This window comes from Arvicola amphibius, chromosome 10, assembly GCF_903992535.2.
Source record: "Arvicola amphibius chromosome 10, mArvAmp1.2, whole genome shotgun sequence".
In the NCBI taxonomy this organism is placed as follows: domain Eukaryota; kingdom Metazoa; phylum Chordata; class Mammalia; order Rodentia; family Cricetidae; genus Arvicola; species Arvicola amphibius.
Genome location: NC_052056.1, coordinates 108,953,197 through 108,964,706, shown reverse-complemented (window position 1 = coordinate 108,964,706; position 11,510 = coordinate 108,953,197).

Genomic DNA, 11,510 nt, shown 5'->3' with positions numbered 1-11,510 from the left:
TCTTCCTCAGTTGCTGGAAGATACAGGTGTTGTCAAGCCCCTGAGAATAGATTGTCATTTCCATGTGCCACTAAAAAGTCCCAGGTGGTTGTGCCATGGTATTCAGGGTGTACCCCCACCGGGGAAGGTCTCAGCCCCCATCCCACTCCCAGTTAACTCTGTGAGGCTGAAGCTTTGAAATGTAGTTAACAGTGTTTTGAGAACACGTTTATTCCCAATGAGAAGCTCCTCCTCTCCCCAACACCTCCTGGGTTGAAAAAGTACCCGTGACATTTAAGGAACATTTACCCAAGAATAATTTCTCATTAACTGTAGCTAAACATCTCTAAATTCTGTTGAGTGGAACAACTGGGGCTTGACTAGGCTAATCACACCTGCCATTTAGAGCCGATACTGGGATTCACCTATTTGTGAATCAAATTGTCCTTCTGGCCCTGTGGGGGAGTATAGTGGAGGCTATCAGGTAATTATATATCTGTGACCGTATCCATCAAAAAAGAGTTCCCAGGGAGTCTGTTATGAATTTTCTCACCACAGCTCTGACAATTGGGAAGAGGTCTGATCTTAATGTCTGGGCACAAGGAAGAGAAGGTAGCCACTTTCGGTTCTGCAGCAGACACTCCGCAGCGGGACCTCCTCACGGATGAGGACACTCACCGCCATCTCCTTCAACTGAATGTTAAAGAATAGCGGCTTGTTCCGAGCTAGACTTGGGGGTAATAATAATAACAACGTGGGGCCTGGAAAACATTAGGTTTGCTTTGTGCTTCCTACACTGGTTCATTCAACGTCTCTCGGCAACTTAGGAGGAAGGGTGCTGACCTTCTGTGTGTGGAGGGTAAAAAAGCAGATGGGAACAGCCCCCAGGCTTTCTGTATCCTAGTTTCATGTCTGTCGCTGTGATACAACGGCCCCAATACCTAGCAGCTTAGGGGAGAAAGGATTCCTTGCAGTCCACGATTCCAGCTTACACATGTATCCCTGAGGGGAAGTGAAGACTTTAAACAGCTGGTCACGTCGAGAGGAGAGACACACGTGTGCGTGCTCACTGGCTGGCTTGGTTGGCTCAGATTCATTTCTCTCCTCTTCCACGGTTCAGGAGCCGCTGCCTAGGGAATGGTGCCACCCACAGTGGGCTGGGTCTTTCCATATTAATTAATAATCAAGACATTCCCTCCACAGGCACGCCCATAGGCCAACCCAATGTAGACCTCCCTCAGTGGGACTTTTCCTTGGTGAATGTAGATTGTGTCAACTTGACACTCAGAGCTGCCACAGCGCTACCACTGAGTTCAGGTCCTTGTCCTAAGCATGGTTCTCTTTTATCTACTTTTATTTATTCAAAATTTTAGGTTTAATTATTTATTTATTTATTTAGTGTGTATGGGTTTTTTTTGCCTACCTAAATGCCATCATGTGTATGCAGTACTCAAGGGAGCCAGAAGAGGGCGTCAGATCTCCTGGAACTGGAGTTATAGATAGCTGTGAGTCATCTGTGGCTGCTGGGAATTGAGCCTGGTTCCTCTCCAAGAGCCATCTCTCCAGCCTCTGCTTATCCATATTTTGAATAATAAAGTACACTCAAGAATGAGAATGTTAACAGTAACCCACATCAATCTTCCCTGGCTCTTCCCACATGGAATCATTATGCAGGCTTTTATTTTAGTTTAGTTTACTTTAGTTTTTGAAACTGGGTTTCTCTGTGTAACAACAGCCCTGGCTGTCCTGGAACTTGCTCAGGAGACCAGGCTGGCCTTGAACTCAGAGATCTGTTTGCCTCTGCCTCCTGAGTGCTGGGATTAAAGGCGTGTCCAGTTTTTGCAGAATCTTATATTTGCTTGTTTCTCCCACTTTATACCTAAAATGACTACTGTTCGCTGTTATTTGAAGTTTCACTCACTCCTTCCTTCCTTCCTTCCTTCCTTCCTTCCTTCCTTCCTTCTTTCCTTCCTTCCTTCCTTCCTTCCTTCTTCCTGCTTATTCCTTAGATTCACTGCTCTCTCACTCACACACCTACAGCTGGTCCATCCGTTTTCTCTGCTGTGTAATTCTCCCCGCCACACAGTTGCTGGTGGGCATTTGGGCTGCTTTCCGTTGTTAAACATGAGGAAGGCTGTTTCTCTTGGGCGTTTCCCTTTTCCACAGGAAGGCAAATCGGGCACAAAGAAGTGAAGTAACTCACCAAAACCTCCCAGTAAAGGCAGATGATCCAGGACTTTAATCTAAACCACGAGTTCCCGCCCCACACCTTTAGCCGACTCTCATTAGTTTTGCTGTGAGGGAAACAGGAAGAGAAGGAAGGAAGGAACTTCCTTCCCCATTCCACTGCTAGAAAGTTACTCCGCCCACTCTGTGCCTCCTAGAGAAGAAAAGCTTGCAAGTTGAGTTAATTAGCCTTTCAAATGAAATCCTCTTGGGTACAGTAACTACCCACTCCCATTTCAAAAAGCCACATGAAGCTCAGCTCAGCTTGCTAAACACACGCTCTGACAAGCACCACTAAATGGTTGCCTGTGTGTGTGTGTTATACACACAAATACATAAATATAAATATATATTAGCAATACTAGAGAAGTGGTTATGAATTTGAGAAGTAGTCGGGGGAGGGTCAAGTGAGGAGTTGCATGGGGAAAGGGAGGAGTGGAAATGACATAAATACAGTACTAGTGCATGAAATTCTCAAGAAATACTAATTTTATCTGTGAGTCCATATGCTTGCCCAATTTCACATCTAGAAACTATTTAGATTTGTGATTAAATTCTCTTTGCACTGAGAGAGTAACTGTGTGTTTATACATTTTTTTTTTTAGCCGAGAGTTCAAAAGAAGAGATTATAGACTCATAAAACGTGTGTTACTAAGCCTGCTAGAATGTTCCTGGAAACAAGATAACTAAACTCGCCGCTTTAGATTAAAAATAGGTTTGACAGAGAAAACAGAGCAGTGAACCCAAGAACCTCTTCGCATATAAGCCATAAATCACATTTTTAAAAGCAGAAATGATCTTGCCTGTGTGTGTGAAGGAATGGGGGGGGGGTCGGCGGGAAATGAGAAAGAATGTGGCTTGTGTTGTTTAATAGAACTTCTTAAAAACAAGTTTTCAAACCTTTTGTTCTATGCTGGGGCACTAAGAACTGCAGACTTTGAATTTCCATGAATGTTGGATGTGGTCTGGGTGGCGGTCTAGCCTCTGCAAGGTCACATGCCCCGTTGGCATTCACGCACCCCACTGATCCTCTCCTCCTCTCTTCCAGGTCACTGACTATTCTAAGGGCATCTCGTGTCTCCCAAAGCTACCCGTAAGGTCTTTATTTGTAGTTAGTGTGTGTATTTTTCATGTGTGTGTGAATGCAAGTGTTTGTGTGGAGGCCAGAGAACAACTTTCTAGAACGGGTTTTCTCTTTCCAGTCTATTGAGTCAGGGTCTCTGAGTATTTATGCCACAACCCAGGACAGCAGGGCCCTCAAGTCTGTTCTCTCAAGTCTATTCTGTCTCCACCTCAAATATTTCAATTGAACTCTGGAATCGTGGCCACATCCAGCTTTTGGAGGGTTCCAGGAATTGGACTTAGGTCCTCAGGATTGTGCAGAAGGCATCTTAACCCACGAAGTCCTCTTGCCACCCCTCCAAAGGCATCATTTCTCACTTCTGTTCCCAGCTTTCTGTGCGTGTGGATTTGGGAGCACAGATGCCTGCGCTGTCACTTCAACCATCAAGCTCAAATAACTTTAACATGCTGAAACAACTTTACAGGCAGTTTAGGGTACCGAGCACTGTCACCATCCTCACTCCCTTCCTGCCTTGCTGTGTGCCTCCCCAACTCTGTGCAAACATGTTATCTATGTGATAGTCAGCTGGGATAATCTGTACCCATGAGTCAGCCTCTCGGGCCTCGCGTTTTCCCAGAAGAATACATAGAAATTACAGAAAGCATAGGTCCTACCGGAATTCCAGGCCAGCAATACAGAGAAGGGAAGGTCGTAAATAAAGAGGGCGGCATTTGTTGAGTGACTTCCCCGAAGGGACTCTGGGGACACCGCGAATGCTCAGACCTCAAAATTATCATGCCCTAGGTCAAGAGAGCTGGGGTCCTTATGCGTTGTCTCCCCACAGTCATTGTTTGAGGGCTGAAGAAGGAGGGGGCGGGCCAGATGATTCCTTAGCTGTGTGGCTGTCCATGCTTGGGGTGGTTGACTGGCACTTGTCTGGGGTGCATCTAGAGCCCTAAGTGGCATGGGTGTACCCAAAGTGTGTGCTGTTCTTCTGTGTTCATGTGACACTAATTATAACCCAGAGACTTCCCGGTTGCCACAGAGTCCTTACACTTCGGGGATTGATTTCTGCATAATATTTCATAATGAAATCACAACTCACCTAGTCCTTTCATATTGGACAGTTGGGTTGCTATGAAACGGAAGGAGCACCCTGCCAACAGGTCCCTCACTTATTCGAACCCCAAATCTAAATGCAGGAGAGTACTCATATTGGGGAATGGAGCTCTGTGTTCTTAAAGACCTGGCAAAGTTTGGCTTTGTTTTGTTTTGTGGAACAAGCCAAGCAGAAACTTGTGTGAGAACCAGGAACCCCAAGAGTGTGTAACACACTCTCTGTTATTTAGGGTGACGGCTTAATTGCTGGTATGGGATCATGAAACAGCCGTGCTTTGTTCTTTGGGTTTTTTTTAAGGTCTCTACACACTACCTATAAAAATTTCACACTAGGGCTATGATACAGGGCATGTAGTTAGCTATGAATGGAAAATAAAAAAAATCGAATCAAATGTCTGGAAAATGCCCTTTGAAGTTGAAAGGATTAGGGGTTCATGTCCTCTCCGAAGGGGCTCCCCAAGTCTCCACATACGAAGTTATGCACCATAAAGTTGGCCTCCCACGTCCAACCAGGATTGATGCAAAGCGAAGAGGAACTGTGCTTCTGGAATATACCCCTGAACCCATCTTACCCAGCAACAGATTCTGCTCAGCAATCCAGTTTGTGCAAGCACCCAGGACCATTCCCTGAAGCAGAGAGAGAGAGAGAGAGAGAGAGAGAGAGAGAGAGAGAGAGAGAGAGAGAATAAACCATCTCCATCTCCCTGCTGGATGGGAGCCTCGCACCCATAAATCCCCACCCTTGACACTGTTCTCTGTTGGGAGAATTCCCTTTAGGGAGAAGTGGTCAGATGACACAGGCTAATTCCAGTGAACCCGCAAAGAACTCTCTCTGGCTCGTGTGTGTGTGTGTGTGTGTGTGTGTGTGTGTGTGTAATGTGTGCACCTGTGTGTGCCACTGTGCATGTATACATGTGCCTATGGGTGTGCACGCATGTGGAGGCCAGAGGCTGACACTGAACGTCCTCCTCAGTTGCTGGCCTTGCCCACGGATCTCCATCTCTGTTTCCCCTGCGCTGGAATTATAAATGTGCACTGCTATGTGTGTATCTTCTATGTAAATTCTGAGGGACCAGCCAAGTCCACATGCTTATAGGACAAACGTTTTACTGATTGGACCATCCTCCGGCTTTCCCTGAAGCTCATTAGTACGAACCAGAGCTCGCTCTTCTGCGCCTTCTTACCGACGGTGACAAATTTGACACACTGACATAAGATGCTCAAAACAGGGACCTGGCACAAGGCCTCGGCTCTGGAAGGTGGAGCAGGGAAGCTTGTGAGTTTGAGGCCAGCCTTGGCTACAAAATGAGAACTTGTCTCAAAAAACAATTTTGTTCTAAAAAAGCTGCAGAGAAACCCTGTCTCGAAAAACCAAAAAAAAAAAAAAAAAAAAAAAAAAAAAAAAAAAAAAAAAAAAAAAAAAAAATTTTGTTTTCAGTTATGGAGGAGAATTAGAATTTGGGAAACCAGGAGGCAGATAGGAATTTGATTTGCTGTGATTTTGGTTTGATTTCTCTTTAAACCCAAACCTGATCAAAAAGAGTGTGTATGTGTTTACATTAAAAATAAAAATCATTGTCCAAATAAAAAGACAAGCACTTACAGATCTTGTGTGGAATTCTTGAAACTCCACAAATATGTCTATACACCGCTCGACGGACGGAGTCAAAGCTGCTGAAGTGGGCTTCTCTGCAAAGATATCTGGGCCTCGAATGTCACAGAGACCCGCCTTCAGACATTTTCTGGGGACATTTGCCCCAGGCTTAAGACAAGCACTGGTACATTCGCCCCCGCCTCTAGTTAATGTTTTGGGGACTTTTGGTTTTAGAGAGAAGTCAGAACACACACTCTCTAATGCTAGTATTACATAATTCCAGTTTATACGACTCTCAGCCTTGAATTAACTTCCCTATTCTGCTTCTCACTGGCGGTAGGTACCCTGGCCCACAGCCAGAATGATAATGTGCCCAAACTTGTAAATCTCTCTCTCTCTCTCTCTCTCTCTCTCTCTCTAAATCTTTTTTTTTTTCTTATTCCCACAGCCTTCTCCAACAAATCCATTTAGCTGGCCAGTTGTCGATTTGGGGTCCTGGGAAAGAATAAGTGACAAGCCCCCTCTTCAGCAAACCCACGCGCCATTCCTTTCTGACAGCTAACCGCGGAGCCCCCTGAGCTAAGCGCCACCACTGCGGCTCCGTTTTCTATTTTCGGGTAATCCACCGGACTAACTGTTCCCTTAGAGAAAAAGCTTAGAGACTTTCTCTTTATTCCCTTTGGGCAATATTTCCTTTCAGGAATGCGAGGCTAGGACTGCATCTGTAAGTGAACTCTTGTAAAGTCTAGATGTTTTATATGCTGTCGAATCACATGTATACATCTTTGTTTTGTTTCAGCGAGCAGCATTGGCTGCAGTGTTGTAACACCCCTGGCTTTGCGCTGATAAAATCCTTCGCAAGGTTTCCATGCGTTTCTTTCGTTGCCGTAGAATTCTCAGATTGAGGGAAGAGTTGGTTCCCATTTCAAAGAAGGAGGCTAGGTCCTAGTGACGTGTGTGGGGACATAGAGGAGGAACGAACTGGATTTCCAGTCTGTCTCTCCCTCCTAGGCAGCATTCTTCTCATTCCCGGAACATTTGATTTAGGACAGTCAGAGAAGACCTGCAGCCTCGAGGCACGGCTTTTCATCGCCACCTACCGTCGTTTTTGAGAACTGCACAAACATTTTAGCCATTCCTCCTCTAATCCCCAAGCCTGCTGCTGGGGAAGGGACAGCACTCTAGAAGGATAGGAAGAAAGAATAAAATGGAAACGCAAGCGAACTTTCTCAAGTTCTCGGTAGTAAGCCTGGAACATGAGTCGCAAACGGAAACCCATCGATCTGGCTTATAAATTTTACTCTTGAAGTTTATTTTATGTGTATGAGTATTTGCCTGTTGTCTGTGTGTGTGTGTGTGTGTGTGTGTGTGTGTGTGTGTGTGTGTGTGTGTGTGTGCACCGCTTGCATCTCTGGTGCCCGTGGAGGCCAGAAGAGGGCGTCGTGTCCCCCTGGAACCGGAGTTACAGACGATGACCAGGCTGCCAAGTGGGAACCCAACCCAAGCCCTCTGCAACAGCAGCAAGTGCTCTTGGTTCTTGGTTGCCCTGAACCTCTCTACTCCCAGTTGCTAATTTTAATTTTTTTCAAAATGGAAGTCTTAGTTAGAAAAGATTACAACCAAAGTTCATTAGCCTGGAAAGATATGGTGTTTTCAATGTGATTGTCTAGATTGTTCTCAAATTGAATTAAGAGCAACCGTTGGATAGCAGATCTGCACGGAGACGCATTTGTTTTTCCATAGCTCTCCCAGCAGGCACTCTGTGTGAACGCCACCACAAGCTTCGCATGAGTGTATCTGCAAAAACACTGGCAGTCTGAAAACAGACAGCATGCCTCCCTGAGATTCTCCACTCTGGTGGTGATTTTCCCCCCGGACTTTGCTAGTTTCCAGAAAGGGTGGGTGGGTTAGAGTCGGGGGGCTTCCGGAAGCTTCTCAGAACAAGAATGACGGGGGCTGTTGTCCAGAGGGGCCCCCTGAGAATCATGTTTGGGAACAGGCTGACCCCATGAGGTATATTATCTTTGCCACATTTTGCTGCTTTGTGGGAAATTTATTTTGACTCTTTAACAAAGCCAGCCATGTTTATCTGAAGCACTGAAAAAACTTTTAATGGTTTAAAACAAAACTTTTAAAAAATAATTAAACCTACAATGAATACCCAAACATGAAAGTCAGACTGTTACCTTAACAAGAAAGGGCTTCCTAGAGATCAAACAAATGCTGTTTGTTTTATTTGCTGACAGCAAATAACAAGTACTTTCACTTTAAGGGATCCAGAAGGGCTACTGGAGGAGCCTAGACATTTCTCTTGCCCCACCTCCACCAAACACAAAGGTTTCCCACACCTTGTATTCACAGAGCTGGGAAACGTGCTCTCCTGAATGCTTAGAAGGGAGTGTATGGTTGATGCCATTGACAAGAGCATGCCTTTTCCAAAATGATGGGGTAAGGGGACTCCCTGGGCTCCCCTCTTTCCTCCCCCCTCCATGGCTGGTGCTCATTCAGTTCCGCTCTGAGAAGTCACCAGCTGTACAGTTGCTGTGGCCCTTGCTGACTGAAATGCTCCCCTCAGTGGCACCCACTCAGATGTATTGGCTTTAATGTGCTCTTCAACAAGCCTGGCTAAGAGCTACCGGCACTCGGGAGGCAAAGGCAGGTGGATCTCTGAGAATCCGAGGCCAGCCTGCTCTCCATAGCAAGTTCCAGGCCAGCCAGGGCTACATAGTGAGACCCTGTCTCAAAAGGAAACAGTATCAGAGAGGAAAGGCCTTATAAAGGGAAGATTCAGAAACAAAGAAACCAGGACTAAACCCCGTGAGTCGGTGAATTCCTGCAGATCAACTCCTTGAGTTGTTTTCTTTTGATACAAACTTAGCTTTGGATCAGCAAAGAAAAGATTTTCAAGTTCTTTTTTATTTAAAAAAATGTATCCCATGTGTCAAATATAGGCTTTCATTTGTCATCCAGGGTACTTCATTTAATCCCCACCACAATTAGCAGTATTATCTAGCCTGACATCTATGACGTTCTTTCAATGTGAATTTCACAGTTTCTCCTGAGCTCTGGCCCCAGGCCTGGCTAATTCTAAATGAGGGAGGCTGACCCACAGTTACTGTGTGCTATCTCTGTGGGAAGGTTGTTTGTGACTGGTCACATCCTGATCTGCCAAATTCTGAGTGACTAGACAGTTGCAGTTCCAACCCCACAACTCTAGCACAGAAATAGAATTTGGGGCTCTTTTAATACGCACGTTATCTCGATAAAGCTATATCTGGGTCGTTCCTGACAGGCTCTGTGACCCACCGCTTTGTTTCTGCAAACTAAAGATAGAAACACGAATGACTCATTTTTTTTTCCTCATGTGCATTTAAGTGTACGAGGAAATCGGGCTGCGCGTAAAAGAAAAATAAGCCGTGCTTCTTTCTGAGAACCCTTCTGAGGTCAGCAGTTCTGAAGTCCACGGCCCGGGATCACAGTCGCCCCGTGAGTGGGGTCCTTCCACGGTCAGGGAAAGGAAAGCATTTGTTGGACTTAGGCTGAATGGACTTCTTCTTGTGTAAAATGAGTTTTAGCTCCGTGGAGGTCCCGCACTTAAACACCAGAGACCGTGGAAGGAGGAGAAAGTACAGCCCCTCTCCTGGGCACCTTTATGCTGACAGAAGGGCTGCAGGGGTGCTTCCTGGGAGCTCTGTCCTGCTTGATGTGGCTGCAGTAATTATTTTTTAAACGTGTGTGACATTTTGATGGCTGGGCTACATCAACCTAGTCCTGGGAGGTGGAAGGAAGAGATAGCTTTGTATTTGGAGGGAATCTACTCAACTGTGGGGCCATTCCAAGGGGGATGGCCTGATTTCTAAGTTACCACATCCTCAGATACAGGACCTGGCTGACCCACACAGACATGTCTTTACACGAAAAATTTGATGCGGGATACCTTGCAAGGAACAAGAGGGAGACCTAGTAGAGGCAAATGAGATTAATACAGTTTTCAAGTTTATCTGGGGATGTGGGGAGGGGAGTCAAAGCCGGGACTCATTTTCTCACTGAGCAGGAGCCCAGGCTCCTTTTTGAGATTTTTATTTCCTTTTTCTTGTTTGTCTGATTTTCTTTTTAAATCTCTCTCCCCCCCCCCTCTCTCTGTGTGTGTAGTATGTGTGTATGTCTATGTATGTATGGTATGTGTGTGGATGTGTATGGTGTGGGGGGGAGTACAGATGTTCTTGTGAACACAGACATGATATGTGGAGGTCACAGGACAACCTAGGTGCTTATTCTTGACTTCCACCTATGTGAGACATGGTCTCTTATTTGCCTCTGTGTTTACCTAGCTGACTAGCCCCTGAGTTTCTGGGAATCCTGTCTCTGCCTCTAGTTTTACTTAGGCATGCTGGGTTTACAGATTTATGCTTCTGTGTCTGACTTTATGTAGGTTCTGGGGATCTGAGCTCAGTTTCTCATGTTTGCATGACAGATGCTTTACCTACTGAGCCATCTTCTCAGGCCTATTGTTGTTTCTTTAAGTTGTGTGTGTGTGAGAGAGAGAGAGAAAGAGAGAGAGACAGAGACAGAGAGAGGAAGGTTATACATGTATGTATGTGCACATGGAAGCCAGAGGTTGACATCTGCCATCTTCAATTATATCTTATCTAATCTTTGGGAAAGGGTCTTTTATTGAACCTGGCACTCACTGATATTGGTCAGCAGTCGGTAGAGCATGAGACTCTTAATCTCACGGTCATGGGTTCGAGCCCCACATTGGGCACCAAGTGTTGGGAATTAGGTAGGTACAATAAATAATCAGGCTAGCTCAAGAATAACAGTTATACTTTAATGGTTAAAGAGGGGAAACTTACACTATAAGAGTGGGATGTTCGACTTACAATCAGTCCTGCGGGCACTGTGCAGAGAGAGCACACACCTGGATCTCCCAGTTTTTCTTCCTGGGGTCCAGGTCACCATGCCCCAATTAGCTGTGATTGGTTAACAGAGTTTCTCCATTATCCAACTTCAGGGATTTCCCTCTCTCCATGCCTCTTTCTGCCCTTCCCTTTCTTTCCTGTGCTTCCCTCTCCCACTCTCAAGCCTGATTGGCTCAGTTCATCAGGAATGTCGGATCTTGATGAGTGTGGACGAAACCTGGACTTCCCAGCTACTCTCTGTATCAACCAGATTATACCAGCAGGTTATACAACTCCAGTCAAGTCTGCAGGCCATGTGTATGCTGCATGAGGAACCTCCCTGGTGTGTCCATAGGCATTTGGTAGTGTTCATCCCTCCTGTTTGACATACACCACTGACGGCTTGAATACTCTTCAATTTTTATTTGTAACCATCAACTGTGACCCAGAATAAACTCTTTCTCCCCTAAATTTTTTTTTCAGTCATAGTGTTTTAACTACAGCAACAAGAAAAGAAACACAGATACTTGGTTACTTAGTAGGTGTGTGTTGCCCATACAAAACTGGAACCCCATGAGGGCAGAAAACATGCCAGCAAGCACTGCACCCCTAGAAACTAACATGCTAG